Genomic DNA, 13,572 nt, shown 5'->3' on the forward strand with positions numbered 1-13,572 from the left:
GCATCTGCTTTAATTTGCTTAAGGCAAAATATTTTTACAGCGTGACTTGGAAATGGATTTTAATAATGGTCAAGATCGAGTTGCAGTCATTCATGGGGTCTAGCAGTATGGCTGGCAACTGGCACCTCTATGTGAGCCCACATATATGAGCATGCACATTCACATGCACACATTGATGCATTTTAACACCCCCCATCCCTGCAATCTGCTGCAATACACACCCCATCATGCACACGCAGCCTGTTCTGCCTCACAGTAGAGGAAGCGATGCGCTAACGTGTCAGTAAAGAAGCTGATGAGAAATCACGCTTTGCCTTCACCAAACATCCTGGAGAAATTTTACAGCAGGAGAGAGAACAGGTATTTTGACAGAAAGATAAGGAGAAGAGGTAAATTCCTAAATGTGTCATGTTGAATGCAAGTGATGGAGATGTAAAGACTACTAGGAATAAAAAAGCGGAGAAGAAAAAAGATGGGAGAAGAGAGGGGGAAGGAGAGCCTTAAGTATCATGAAACAGCTTGAAAGAAAGACCTGGTAGGAGAAACTGAGAGCATAAGCAAATGAAAAGCATGAAAGAGGTTGGGTGGGAAGGGGTTTGCAATGGTGTGTCTGAGCAGAAAATGATGATGAAGGAGTGAAGAGCAAGAATACGAAATAAAAGGTTATAACTGAGGAGGAAAAAAGAATCGTACACATGCTACTAAAATGTAGGCAGCTTTGCTTTATTGTATAATGCGTGTATACGTGCATTTCACAGTCTAAAACAAGTACTTGGTAACAGTGAGAATAATAAGTTAAAATTAATAAAAAATTAGAAAATTTAATGAGAGAACTGTAGGACTGGCTGAAATCTGGGGGACCATTGGCTCACTCTTCACGACAAAGGTAATTAAATGTGGCAAACCCTAAAAGTTGCATCAATATCTTTGATAATAAGCAGAGTTTTCTGCTGCCCTTAAAAAAAAAGTAAGAAAGGAATAAATAATAATTTTTCTTTTGATTTACTTATCTTGTGAAATGTCTTTGTCCATTTCATGTTTGTAAAATTTCACTGTATAATTTCAAATAATAAAAAAATCCTACTTATTTTCATAAGCGTCTGTACTAATAACATTTTTACTTAGTAAAATGAATTAAACATGACTTACATAATAGCTAAGTATTTGTCATGGTAATGTTTTTGTGAGAGATAAATTATTCTGAAGCACTCAAATCTTCCAAAATAAATCCCAGATTGTGCTATTAGAAGTTAAAATAAAAAAAATTGATAAGACTGTTATTTTTATGCAGAGGCACCATAAGAAAAGTAGAATGTTTCCCATCCTAATAACATGTAGTCTTTTCTCAAAATACTCATACATAATTGTGTGAACAAGAAAGCTTGTGCAATGTAGGGGGCTGACAGTTTCTGAACAGACCATGACATCCAGAAGTGAAAACTGTCAGCCAGGTGATAGACTTTGGCTTTTCTTGTGTGCTGAAGTTTGTGTTCAGTTCCATTACTAACTGTGCACAGATTTTGAAAACTAGGTCATCAGTGGTGCAGCATTTTTTTATTGTGATTTATACTCTGCATGTTTGAACAACCAAAATAATTTTCATGCGTACCATGAATCATGGCCCTATTTTATCCTTAGTTTTCACTTTTTTCCTTATATAAGCAAACTCCTATTGATTTTGAGCAGATTTTCCTTGAATGAGAGCTGAGGAGGGACTGTAATATTTGGCCTGAAGGATTGTATAAGCTAGTATGAATCATAAGAATTTGGAGACAATATATTTTAAAATTATTTCCTCTCAAGTACATTACTACATCTTGCATGTTGCTATCTTATTAAAGGAGCTGTCTGAATGCCATATGGATAAATAAACTCTCCCATTGCCTGTTCACTCATTTTTCAGAGCCTCCCTACTTTTCTTGGCAGGTTGTGTTGCAGAAATAGTATTGATGGGGATCCTCAGCTCATGCACCCTGATTCTAAAGCTCTGTCTGCAGGACCTGTTATCTGGCTTTTATTTATCCACAGCCTTCTTTTGAAGACAGCCCCCCTTAGTATAAATCTTGACAGCCTACATCAAGGTCTCAATCTTCTTTCTCCTTGTGACGGAGTTTGTGATCAATGGTAAGAAGTTAGCTCTCTCTCTTATGTCTCTGGAGCTTTTAGAGCTCTGAAAATACCAAGAGCATGACCCTCAGTTATATATATAAAAATACTATTTTTTCCCCAGAAAAAGAGCAAATAGGAACTTGTCAGTCAGTCTTTTTGAGAGCAAATTCTGTCAGGGAAGCTAGAATCTGCATCTGTCATTTGGCTAAGAGTATAACTGTGGCCCAAATGTGAGTCACAGTGTAAAGCAGTGCTCAGATTAAGGAAAGAGGTTGGTAGAAAAGTCTCTGCCCTCATGCAGTAACTCTTGTGAATCAGGAATGAGTTTACTGTCAGTTACGGTGCACTGCTCACAAGCCTTTCCACCAGAGACTGCACACCTTGGGAGTTTTGGTGACTCTTTCTATCATGATAAATGTGGGAAAAATAGGTATTTTTGCCAGAGAACTGGAACCCAATGTGCCTGAGCAGTTTTACACTGGTTTGGAGAAAGTCAAATAAGAGAACTATTTTAATTTTAAATTATCAGAATGGTGTTTCTGGTACATATATATTCACTTTTTTTTCTCAAACAGATTTAACTAATTATTCAGATTGGCTCAAAAATTCCTGTGTGTTTCTTGTGGAGTTTTTTGGTGGGATTTTTGAACCCATGTGTATTGTAGGTATAGACTTGTGGCTCCAAATGAATTCTTTTAAATTTCAATACGATGTTGTGCATAATTGGAAATATATGCTATCAGTTAAATAAGAATATATTGAGAAGCAAACAAAACTAAACTTTTTTAGCCTTATGATTTGAAGGTCAGCATTAGAGTACAGTGAATGTTTATAAATTGAAAATACAGGAGGAGAATAAGATGTTACTCTGAGAAAACAATGTGTTTTTGAAAAAAACAATTACCAATCAAGAAATGAGAATGGAATTTTGTGTACTGGTTGCTAATCACGTATTGTGTATTCGTACACCAGTCAAATTATTGTCTTTAGTGGCTGCACAAAATACAGCTTCTCAGATATTATCTAATATGCAAAACAATATATTTTAAAAAAATCCCTCAAACCTTTTGCATAATGTTTTCTGATAGCAGATGTAGATCTGTAGCAGCATAAATTAGAGCATTGTTCCAGAATGCTGCTGCATTTAAAGTTATGTCAGTCATGGGCAATATTAGAAGCTGCTTGGCTCCTGGTCTCTTTGGGCAGGGTTATTTCCAGTGATATATTCTTTTTTGATATAGCTAAATAGTTTTCTAAGTGCTTGTTTTTTAGCTATAATTAATCCTTTGAACATCTATAGCTGTTCCATTAAGACTGTCATAACTAATGAATTAAATCTGACAAAATCCCGTTGGAGATGCATTTAATTTATTCACTTTAAAATTCTAATGGAAGTAATTATGGATGTCCGAAGGATGAAGGATTACTTAACTAGGAGGTCAGTTGGCATTGCATTCATTTTAGAGATGAATAAACTGAGGTGGTGGGAGATAAATGGTAAAGGTAAAGAAAAGAATGTTAGAAAGACAGGAATGGAAGCCAAAGCTTTAGTCAGTGTAGTTGCACTGTGTGGAAAAAAACTCTGGATTTTCACTGTTTCTTGAAGGATTCATGATGGGTAGTTCATTGCTTTTCATTTTCATTGCAAGAATGCCATCACTTTGAAAAGCACAGAGATTGCATCTGACCAAAGTTTGTTTCCTTCTCCTTTCTCCTCCCCACTTTGTGTGACATTTTGGAGCAGATATGTTTTCCTTCTTTTCAAAAACTGTCAGTATTAATTCAATCTGTGCCTACAGAGATGGAAAAGAGTTAATAGAAACATTAATAAGTACAACCTTAATAGGATTTGAACTTGCAACCTTTGAAATATGAATTAGGAATTTATCTGATATTCTACACAGTCTTTCATTAGCAGCTGTGGGAATTTACAGGTGTTAAATTAGTTAGAGAAATGCTGCACTATTCCATGAATGCAATAAAAACATAATGAGAACTACAAGGAAATAAATTAATTCTAAAAAAGGAATCTAATATAAGGGCAGCAAAGTTCAAATAAAGCCTGCTCTCTAGTTTTTAACAAGATTTCTGAGATGTCACCAATATTAGACATAATACTGCATTGTTATGCTTCACTTGTTGAAATATTTTCATTAAATGCAAACTTTAGTGATTTTTTTCCCCTCCTTCTTTAAAATGCCTTCATTTCAAACATTTCTGTGTAGTAGTTTGCCTGTTGAAATGAAGTTACAGTGTGATAGGTTAGATTTAGAAGCCTCTGGTCTGAAGCCTCAGTCAGAAGGATGCTGAGCTTGATGGGCCAAGGGGAGGAGGAGCACAGAGCTGGGGGAGGAAGGTGCAGCACAGAGCATTGCCCCTTAAGCTGGTGGGGAGGAAGGGAAAATGGATTGACCAAGGCTGAGCTATGTTTCAGATACGTGACAGCTTTAAAGTTTTTTGAGCGAAAAATATATTTCAACTTCAAGGGCATTAAGATGGTGTCACCCCAGCTGGCTAATGCATGAGTTACAATAACATGACCAAATGTATTGCTTTGACTTCATCACGTGAGTGCTTTGCAGTATGTGTTATGGGACTTAGGTTAATTCATGCAGTTTTAGGTCTTGCATTGCTTTTCTTCCTTCTGGTTTTAAAAAAACAAAAAACTCAGGTGTAAAGCATTTTCAGTCACCAAATGCAGGAATTAGTTGTACCTCAGTGAAGGGAGAGTGAAGAAACTTGTTACGGGGGCTTATAGATGATAGCTCAGAGACCGGCTCTGTGGGCTCAGCAAATCCGTATTATCCACATCCATGTAAGACATTTTGCTACATTACTCCCTGCAGTGTCTTCAGCAGCATGTTACTGCTGGTGAGCATTGCTGCAGCAGTTGCAATGAAGAAAACAAATTACACTTGCTTAGTGGGGAGAGTAGTTCCTTGGCACACAGGGCTGCGATATAATCGCTACTGAGACATCAGCACAGGGCCCCCAAACCTGATCAACACAGATGTGCTAGCAGTGACTGTGGGCTCTGAGTCTTTTGACACAAAGCAAGAGCTGAGCAGTGAGGTGGGATGTAGTCAAAAGCCCAACCTTACCTGAAGGAAAAGTATGAAAAATGTTACTCACTGATGGATCTTATATTCAATATTTATTAGAGCTGCCTGTGTCAAGCTCTGGGTGTTTACAATTTGTAGGAACAGACATACCCATTTTGTCAAGAACTTTTGAATCATAAGCTGCAATGTGATCTGTGTTCCTGAGTTGCACCCAACCCACCTGAATCTTAAGTCTGTAATCTTTAAAACCCCTTAAGCCCTTCAGCACTCCCTAGCATGAGCAGAGTGAGACAATGTCAAATTGCTGAACGTCTTCTGACTTTCTCTTTCCATTTTTCTTGAATAAGGGAGGTGGAAAACACTCCTGGATTATGGAAACTTCTTTTTTTCCCTTTATTTTCCCCCTTTGCTCTGAATTTCTTCCAAAGCATTTCCAATCATTAGGGAGTAGATAATAATTTCAGTTTTAGCCTTTGAATATTCTTCTGGAATATTTAATCAAGTAGATAAGAGTAAGATACATTTAGCTTCTTTAAGTTTATACCCACGAGTTTCCTCTCTCCCAGAATTTGTGATCATCATTTACAGCAAGGGGGTTAAGCTGAATAAAGGTTATTATGAATAAAGGAATGTGGTGAGAAATAACCCAGCTATGTTAGAGATTTGTTTTGTTTGTTGGTTTTTCCAATGAGGAAAAAGAGCCTCTGCTGCCTGGAAGCCCTGGGTGTGAGCAAGCAACTTGTATTGGTGATGGTACTGTCTGACCCTTCTTCTCAAAGCTTTTTCTTGAATCAGTGAATCCTGATGGATTAGTTATTGGACAGTTATATTGCAGGCATGTGGACTGATTGTCAAGTTAATGTCTGTTGTTGTCTGTGGGTTTTCCCATTTTATGTTAGTTGTCTTGTTTCCTGGCTTTTTCTATTTGTTAACATCTATTTTATATTGTGATATATCTTCAGTGTGGCATCCTGTAGTAAATACAGGGAAACCAGGACTTGTTGGCAGCAAACACAATTTACTATAAATACTATTTGCTGTTAACCTTGAATTCAGTTGTGTTGTGACTTAAAATTAGTCAGATTAGGAGTCTGTTCTGGTCCTTTAGAATTACATTATTTATATATGAGTATATTTTTTTCATATATTTAAATAGATATTATTTACATTGAACATATATGGTATATTGAATTTGATACATTTTGAGAAAATACTTGGGACTTAATGACATTTCATGACTTCTCAAAAATTAAGGTTGAATCATGCATCACAGAAATATTTCCTGCATTATTTAAGAAAATATGACTTTTTCATTTGTTATATTGGTGAGATAAAGACATTCAAATAATTCAAAATTTGTAGTCTTTGCACATAGAGTATTATTTTACAGATTTAAGACCATATTGTTTCATTAATTTAAAATTTAGCTATAGACACACGTATCGCTGTATAGATTTTTGTGAAAAAACACATGAGGAATGCCTTAATATTTTAGCTCTTAGAAAAAAATAAATGACCATTAAAAAACACACAGTAATCTGAGAAATCCTAGAAGTCCTGTTTGAGCACATGTTCATTATGATTATTTTCTTTAAAATGCTTAATATTTACTTGAAACCTTTATGATCGCTTACACTTTGTAAGATTAAAATAAGTAGCTTTAGAAGTCAACCAAAAGAAGAATTTGATGTCAAACACTTCAGGTCTCTCTGGAATGCATGTTGTACTTCAAACTTTTAGTTAGTTTCTATTATCATGCTTCCCCTCATTTCATATTTTGGAAGTATTTCTTTATGTCCTTTAGCAGGGTTTCTTTTAGTTTCTTGTGCATTTTTGTTGCTGGATATCACTGTTAGGTGAGAGGATTTTGCTTTTGTTTTTTTTTGAGGAAGGTGATGTAGGACACTTGAAAAGGATGCAGGTGGCTCAGGGGTCTGCAGCACCTCCAGAAGGTGGGTTAGTTTTCCCTCCTCAGCACTGTCAGACAGAATGCTGCTGACTTTAAACAGTGTAATTTCAACTGTGCAGCTTTTACTGGGTCCAGATGGATGTGAATCCTTGCTGTTGCTATATGTTCTTTGTTCCTGCAAGTCTCATTTCTGACTGGGGACCTGAGGACAGTGCCCTGAGTTCTCAGGGTAAAGCATGACCCCACACATCCGTCTGCTATAATAAATACTAGTGGGGTTTTTCTCCTCAGACTTGTACCAAGCGATACAAACAGTTTCTGGTGACCTTGTGTCCACTGTTCAGTCATTCCTTTAAAAAATATTTTAACCGTAGTGTTTTGCTTGGCAGTGAGTTTCTAAATATTCCACTAAAAAATCTGTAACATTTAGGAATTTCAATGCCAGCTATTCCCTCCACTACAGGAGTTTAGACTCAGTGACTCCTGGTCCTTTCTGTGGTTAACTGAGGGGACAAGCAGTTATTCACTACACTTTGTTTTTTACCTACTGGTCGTCTTTAATTGTGCTGGGTCCCTTCCCACGTGCTCTGTTATGCAGGTATTGTCATTCAATTCATATAAAATTAGATTTTTTTCCCTCTGTCTTCAAGATGAGCTCAGCTCTGGCTTCTGGACTCAACACTATTCTGTCTTTTTTGTACCTGGAAGTTCCCAGAAACTTCCAAACTTCTGTCTCATACATTCATTTTACTGCTCTATTTCTTCGTTTTTTAAAGCAGTATGACACAGAATTGTCTATTTAAATCACAATTGATTGTAGGAAGTATGTAGAAAGAACTAGAAATACTCTCCAAAATTTCTGAGGTACTGTCAGAGGTTAGCTAAGCATTTCTGAAAGCAAGTCTGATTGTCATCCAAAACCTCCTTGGAGAAGAAGAAACAGATGCTTCATGTGTCTCTGCCTCGTTTCTCCCACTCCTGCTCAGGGGAAGCTGCTTTGGAGACCCTTCCTGTTTGAACAGATGTGGACATGTGCATTACTCACAGCATTAGTAGACAATCAGACTCTTAATCACAGGAAAAATAAAGAAACATAGTTCTGGGTTCTAGCATGCATGCCTTCTCTCTTTTTAAAGGATAGTTCTAGAAGGGTGATTAGGCAGGATAGCTCGAGATGTTTGGTAACATTCCTGCAAGGGTCAAACCACCACCCCCAAAACACAGGTTCTTTAGTCAGAACATGTGCAGCAGCACTGACACTATTACTGGAGTGAGAACAACAAATTCTGACACATGTTTGGTGTTTTTATCCTGTTTCCTAAAAGGTACTTTTAGCCTGCAGTTTGGCAGGATCTGACTTTGTTCTGTAAGTGATGTAAAGTGTTATTGTACTGGTTTGGACTGAGGAGCGTGGGTAAAATTAAAGCATTTTTATATTTGCTTCCTGCAGTGTTCAAAGTCTGGAATAATTTACACATGTAAATGAAAAAATATTAGATTGATTAGTAGATAAGTAATAGATTATACAATAAATATAGCCATGTGTAGGTAATGGAAAATTCTGTACGGGTTTTGGCCTGGAATTTTTATGCAGTGAGAAAGCCTTCAGTAGCTGTCTGAAAATCTCAGCTTTCAGAGAGCTGGCTGTCCTGCTGCTTTGTTCAGTTGCTTTCAGAATAACAACTGAGGATTCTGGTGGCTCGATGGCACTTCATATCTTGGGTTTGGGTAAGGATCTCATTTAAATAAAGCAGTACTTTCCATACAAAAAAAAGTTAATATTTTAGTGTGACATGCAAAACTGATGAATGACATTCTGTAAGTCCAATACCTTTTTTTCAGCCCGTGGCAAATATACCACTCATTTTGTAAAGGCCAAGAAATTAATGAATGATTTTATTCTTCCCCTTTGCAGCCTGCACAGGGTAATTATGTATTATTAATAATGCAGCAGTACAAATGATATTAAATGAACTACATTTGTTAATGTAGATCTTATCCAACTGCTTTTTCCATCGGTGGACTGTTTCTCATCAGGGGGTACTAATTAGCTCTAATATGTAGAAAAATGGGACAGAAATCCAATCAGATAAATACAATAGATCTGGAAAAATCCAGGAAGGAAGAATACAATTTAAGATTCTGAATGTATTATTATTAAGAGGAGAGATTAAAATTTATGCTATTTTGCTTTTAGATATATTTTATTGTCATTTCAAAATAGTATCAACTCTTGTTCTACCAGGCCTATAAAGACTCACAGAATAAGTCATTTGTCAAAGCTGTAATGCTTGTTTTCTTTTGCAGTAATAGAAGTGCATGTAAAAGCTTTTGGTGTCTTTGCTGTGTTTGCTCTTGTATTTATTCAAGCTACTGTGTTGAAAATTAGCGATTGTCTGTTGCTGTTAGATTCTTTGTTTTTAAATGCCTCACCTCCTGATAAAGTTCTTTCTCTTTGTCTGTTTGAGTAATAATCTGTTAATTTTTACCCCTATATTGTCATACTTTTGAATGTGGTTATGTAGTAAATACACATGCATAATGCATAAATGTAAAGGATTTCATCTGACTGCCTAGAAATCAATGAAAAGGTTATTGTAGACTTCAGAGGGTGTAGTATGAGACCAAGTAATCATTCTTTTAGTTAATGTACTGTTGAGACCCAGTTCATATCAAAATGAGACCAATATAATTTCATTTGAAGGTGGAGTGGCATCTGTGTTCAGAAGACAGAAATTAAATTAATCTCACACATTATTAATTCTACTTCACATTTACATGATGTTTCTTGTAAGTAGAGTCCAGTGGTTCTTGTATGCTGTGGGATGGACCATTATCATCCAACCAGTTTTCATTTTCTGTCCATGCAGAAACTGGAAACTTGTTTGAAAACCTGTGGTAGCAAACTCGGTGCTCTGTCATCTAAAGGTTTGTAAACCATCACAGCAGGCACCGTTTAAAGTCCTCTAGCAAGCTGGATTGCCTCATACATTTTTAAAGACAATCAATTATACAACTTTATTCCCTCTGCAGTGGTGGGATCTGTTCCTATTCCGTAGCCACTGCACCCTTCCCCACCCGACCACCAGTGACACCGTACCAGCCCTGGCACACCCCACTGCCACCAGCTGCTGTGGAGAGAGGGATGCTTGTTTGGGGTGAGGGTGCAGCAGCCCTGGGCTGCACCCCCAGCAGAAGTGGGGAGGGAGTCTTTGGTGAGCATGTGGGACAGACAGCAGCCTCAGGAAACACAACACTCTCCTTAAAACTCTGCACAGCAATATATAGATCCAGAACTATTTGCATTTTAATACAACTATTTCATGTAATTAAAGTAAACAGATAAACAGATCAATATGTTGAAACAGATGTATAAATATATAGATAGACATATTGCATAGAAACCTTAATATTTCATCCAAATGAAATACTCTCCTCCAAATATGCCCTGTAGGAGTTTTGCTCAAGGCTATGCTTAGGTATAGTCAAAAATTCCCGATAGCTAGTCACGAGGGAAAATATGTTCTCTTACAGATAATTGCTACTGGCAGCTAGAGACCTAGAGAATTTGATGTGCAATAATGTGACCTGACTATGTATTAAACCTTTTTGAAGGACATGTGTAGAAAAATTTTATATGTTTCTCACACACTGTATTTTTTTTTTTGAATTTCACTTGTGTTAGCACATTTTTAACAACTTTCCTATGTTTAATATCTGTTTCATTTCATCCTAATATTTCTCAGCCATAAAAGATCCTAATATTAAGTGGTTTTTTTTGTTTTTATTTTTCAAAACAAATGAGCTTAAAAAAGCTTAGGGTGAAGAGGAGATGGGAAAGAGAATAAAGCCTGGGTCACTTGTAAGGAATATGTAAACAAAGGAGAGTTGCATTGTTGATGACAGAAGTGGAGAAAAAACCCAGTAAATATTTTTTCTTTAGAAATATGTGAGCTTAATGATTCAGGAGTTTCTTGTTGTCCCTGCTTCAGCTTGAATATTATCTTGTAAGCATCCAGTCTGTATCTATATACTTGCTTCTTACCACTCTGTTGTCTCTTAGAAAAGCTTAAAAGATGATTGCCTTTCTATACTAGAAAGGTTACATGCTGTATATTGACTTTAATCCTATTAGAAAGCACATAGCATTTATACAAAAATAAGTCAGGATTGTTTGTTACTAGACATATATTTTCCTTTAGTGCTGGTTGGTATTATTTGTATTTGGGGTTATTACTAACCAGTGATATACAGTTTGGATTTTTGTAAAATTTCATAATTTTATGAAAATTTTCATAAAATGTCAGGAACTGAAACTGAGCTTCCGAATGATGCAAAATGACACAACTTCAATAAATATCTTTATATAACTTATAAAAAATCTTGATATAATCTTGTTTTGTCATTAGCAGATGTTAATAGGCAATAAATATATTGTTCAGTGGCCAAAATTAAAAGACTGGAGTAACTGTTTCTCTGCATGATAAAGTCCTTTTGTTCCTTTTATTTATTTAAACCCCACTCCAGATTCCAAATTTGGATCTGTGGTTGATACAAGCCACAGCAACTTTTATTTTATTTTTATAATTTCCATTATTATTTTTTTCACACTATAGATTAATATAAACAACAATACAATGTTCCTGTGTAGGTTGGAATAATATTTTAGGTTAACATAGACATCTAAATAAAACAGCGTTTGACATTATTAATACAAAAGAATTCTGACTTATTATTAAAAATTATGGTTTTGCAATAATTTATGATACGTGGTATCTGTAGAAAATAGTAGATTGTAGGAATTAAATAGAAAAATTAGTTGCACAGCTATTCCTTCAAAGTCCTTGGGCTGGCCAATTGAACAGGGCTGCAGTCTTTCTTTGGTACATCCCAGTTTTGTGGAGATGAGGTCAGGACAGACAGTTTGCTGGGATTCAGCAAGTCTTTAGTCTTGATTTCATCTCCTTCTGAAGTTCCTTCTTTGCTTTGCTGCAACACAATACATACATTTGATAAATAAGGTTCTAATTGGAAATTATGAAACTGTCACACAGTTTTGTCTGGAAGGAAATCCTATGGCTTGCTTGTCCCCAGGGTGTATCTAACTCAGCTGAATGAGTCCTAATATGCTGCAAACCTGATCTCTCTACCTTTCCAGAGATATTTGAATTAAAAGTTGTTCCATTTGAGCTTTGCTAGAAGCAGTTTCGCGCTCCTTCGATTCCACAAGAAAGTATCAGCGGAGTTATAAACACACCAGGAGGGACACATATTTCCAGTTTTGTGTGGAGACATTCTGGTCCCAGTTGCTGTGTGAGGTGAGGTAGGCAGGTGGCATCAGGCAGTTATCAAATAAAAGATGAAGGCAGCAGCAGCAGCAGGTTATGGCCTCGGGCTCAGCAGATATTCCACTCAGCTGCAGCAGGCTCAGGCCTGAGGCAGGGCAGGAGAGCTGACTCCTGCAGAAACAGAGTCAGAGCTGTCACCACTGTCAGCTCATCCACGAACCTGTGCAACGGGGATGCTTCAGAAACCTTGTGGAGCCGTGTGGTTACAGGTCAGACAGGCAATTTGCACCATCTGGCTTGCTCCTTAAACCCAGAATTCCCCCAGAACTGGGAGCTGGGTAATGCACACTGAAAAGTCCTGCTCATTGGAAGGTGCATTACTTAGAAGAATTTGAAAGTTGTTTTTATGGAATGTGTAAAGAAGGATGGGTGTGATCAAAGAAACTATAAACAGACATAAAAGGTGTGCCCCTCTTGGCTACTGACAGCTGCTGAACAGGGCTGTTGGGTCGGTGTAGAATCCTGAGGACTCTAGGAAATGGGAACACAGAAGTCATGGCTCAGGAAGGAAGGCATGAAAGAGACAATAATTTGCATATGCCTGTAAGGAAGTCTATATTTAAACAAATCTATATGCCTTTCTTTTACATAGTTGCCTCAATGAAAGATTTTAGCCTCAAACCTCTCTGTTTCTCCAGTACTGGTCTAATTTTCTTTCTCTTCATAACCTGTGCTGCTCTTGGATCCTTAAGATCAAAATTGGATATAGCAACTTTACTACTATATTTTAGGCAGTAAAAAAATAAAAATCATCCCTTCTTAAAAAAATCCCAAATCTATGTAGATAAGAAGAGCTTTCCATCTTCCAAAATTCAAAGCATAGTATGTTAATCTTGACTGTGAAGCTTTAATCACTTAAGAGTGGAGGCAGAGCGAGTTGTTACACTGTATAGTCATAAACATTTGGGCTCGTTATTTCTAGCACTCAGAGCTCAAAGTCAATGGGAATCTCTCCATAAATATGAAGCAAGAGATCAATCCTAAGAGCACAAGTTTTATTAATTGAAAGGCTAGACCTCAATAAAGTGAAATATAATTCATAGAAATCAATCAATGGACAGATCCTCAAACTCCTATGTAAAAAAAAAAAAGAAAGTAGCTATGGTGTTAATTGAATCCTGTTAAAAAGTAGATAAAGAAAGAA

The sequence above is a fragment of the Parus major genome, chromosome 8 (assembly GCF_001522545.3).
Source record: "Parus major isolate Abel chromosome 8, Parus_major1.1, whole genome shotgun sequence".
NCBI classification, from domain to species: domain Eukaryota; kingdom Metazoa; phylum Chordata; class Aves; order Passeriformes; family Paridae; genus Parus; species Parus major.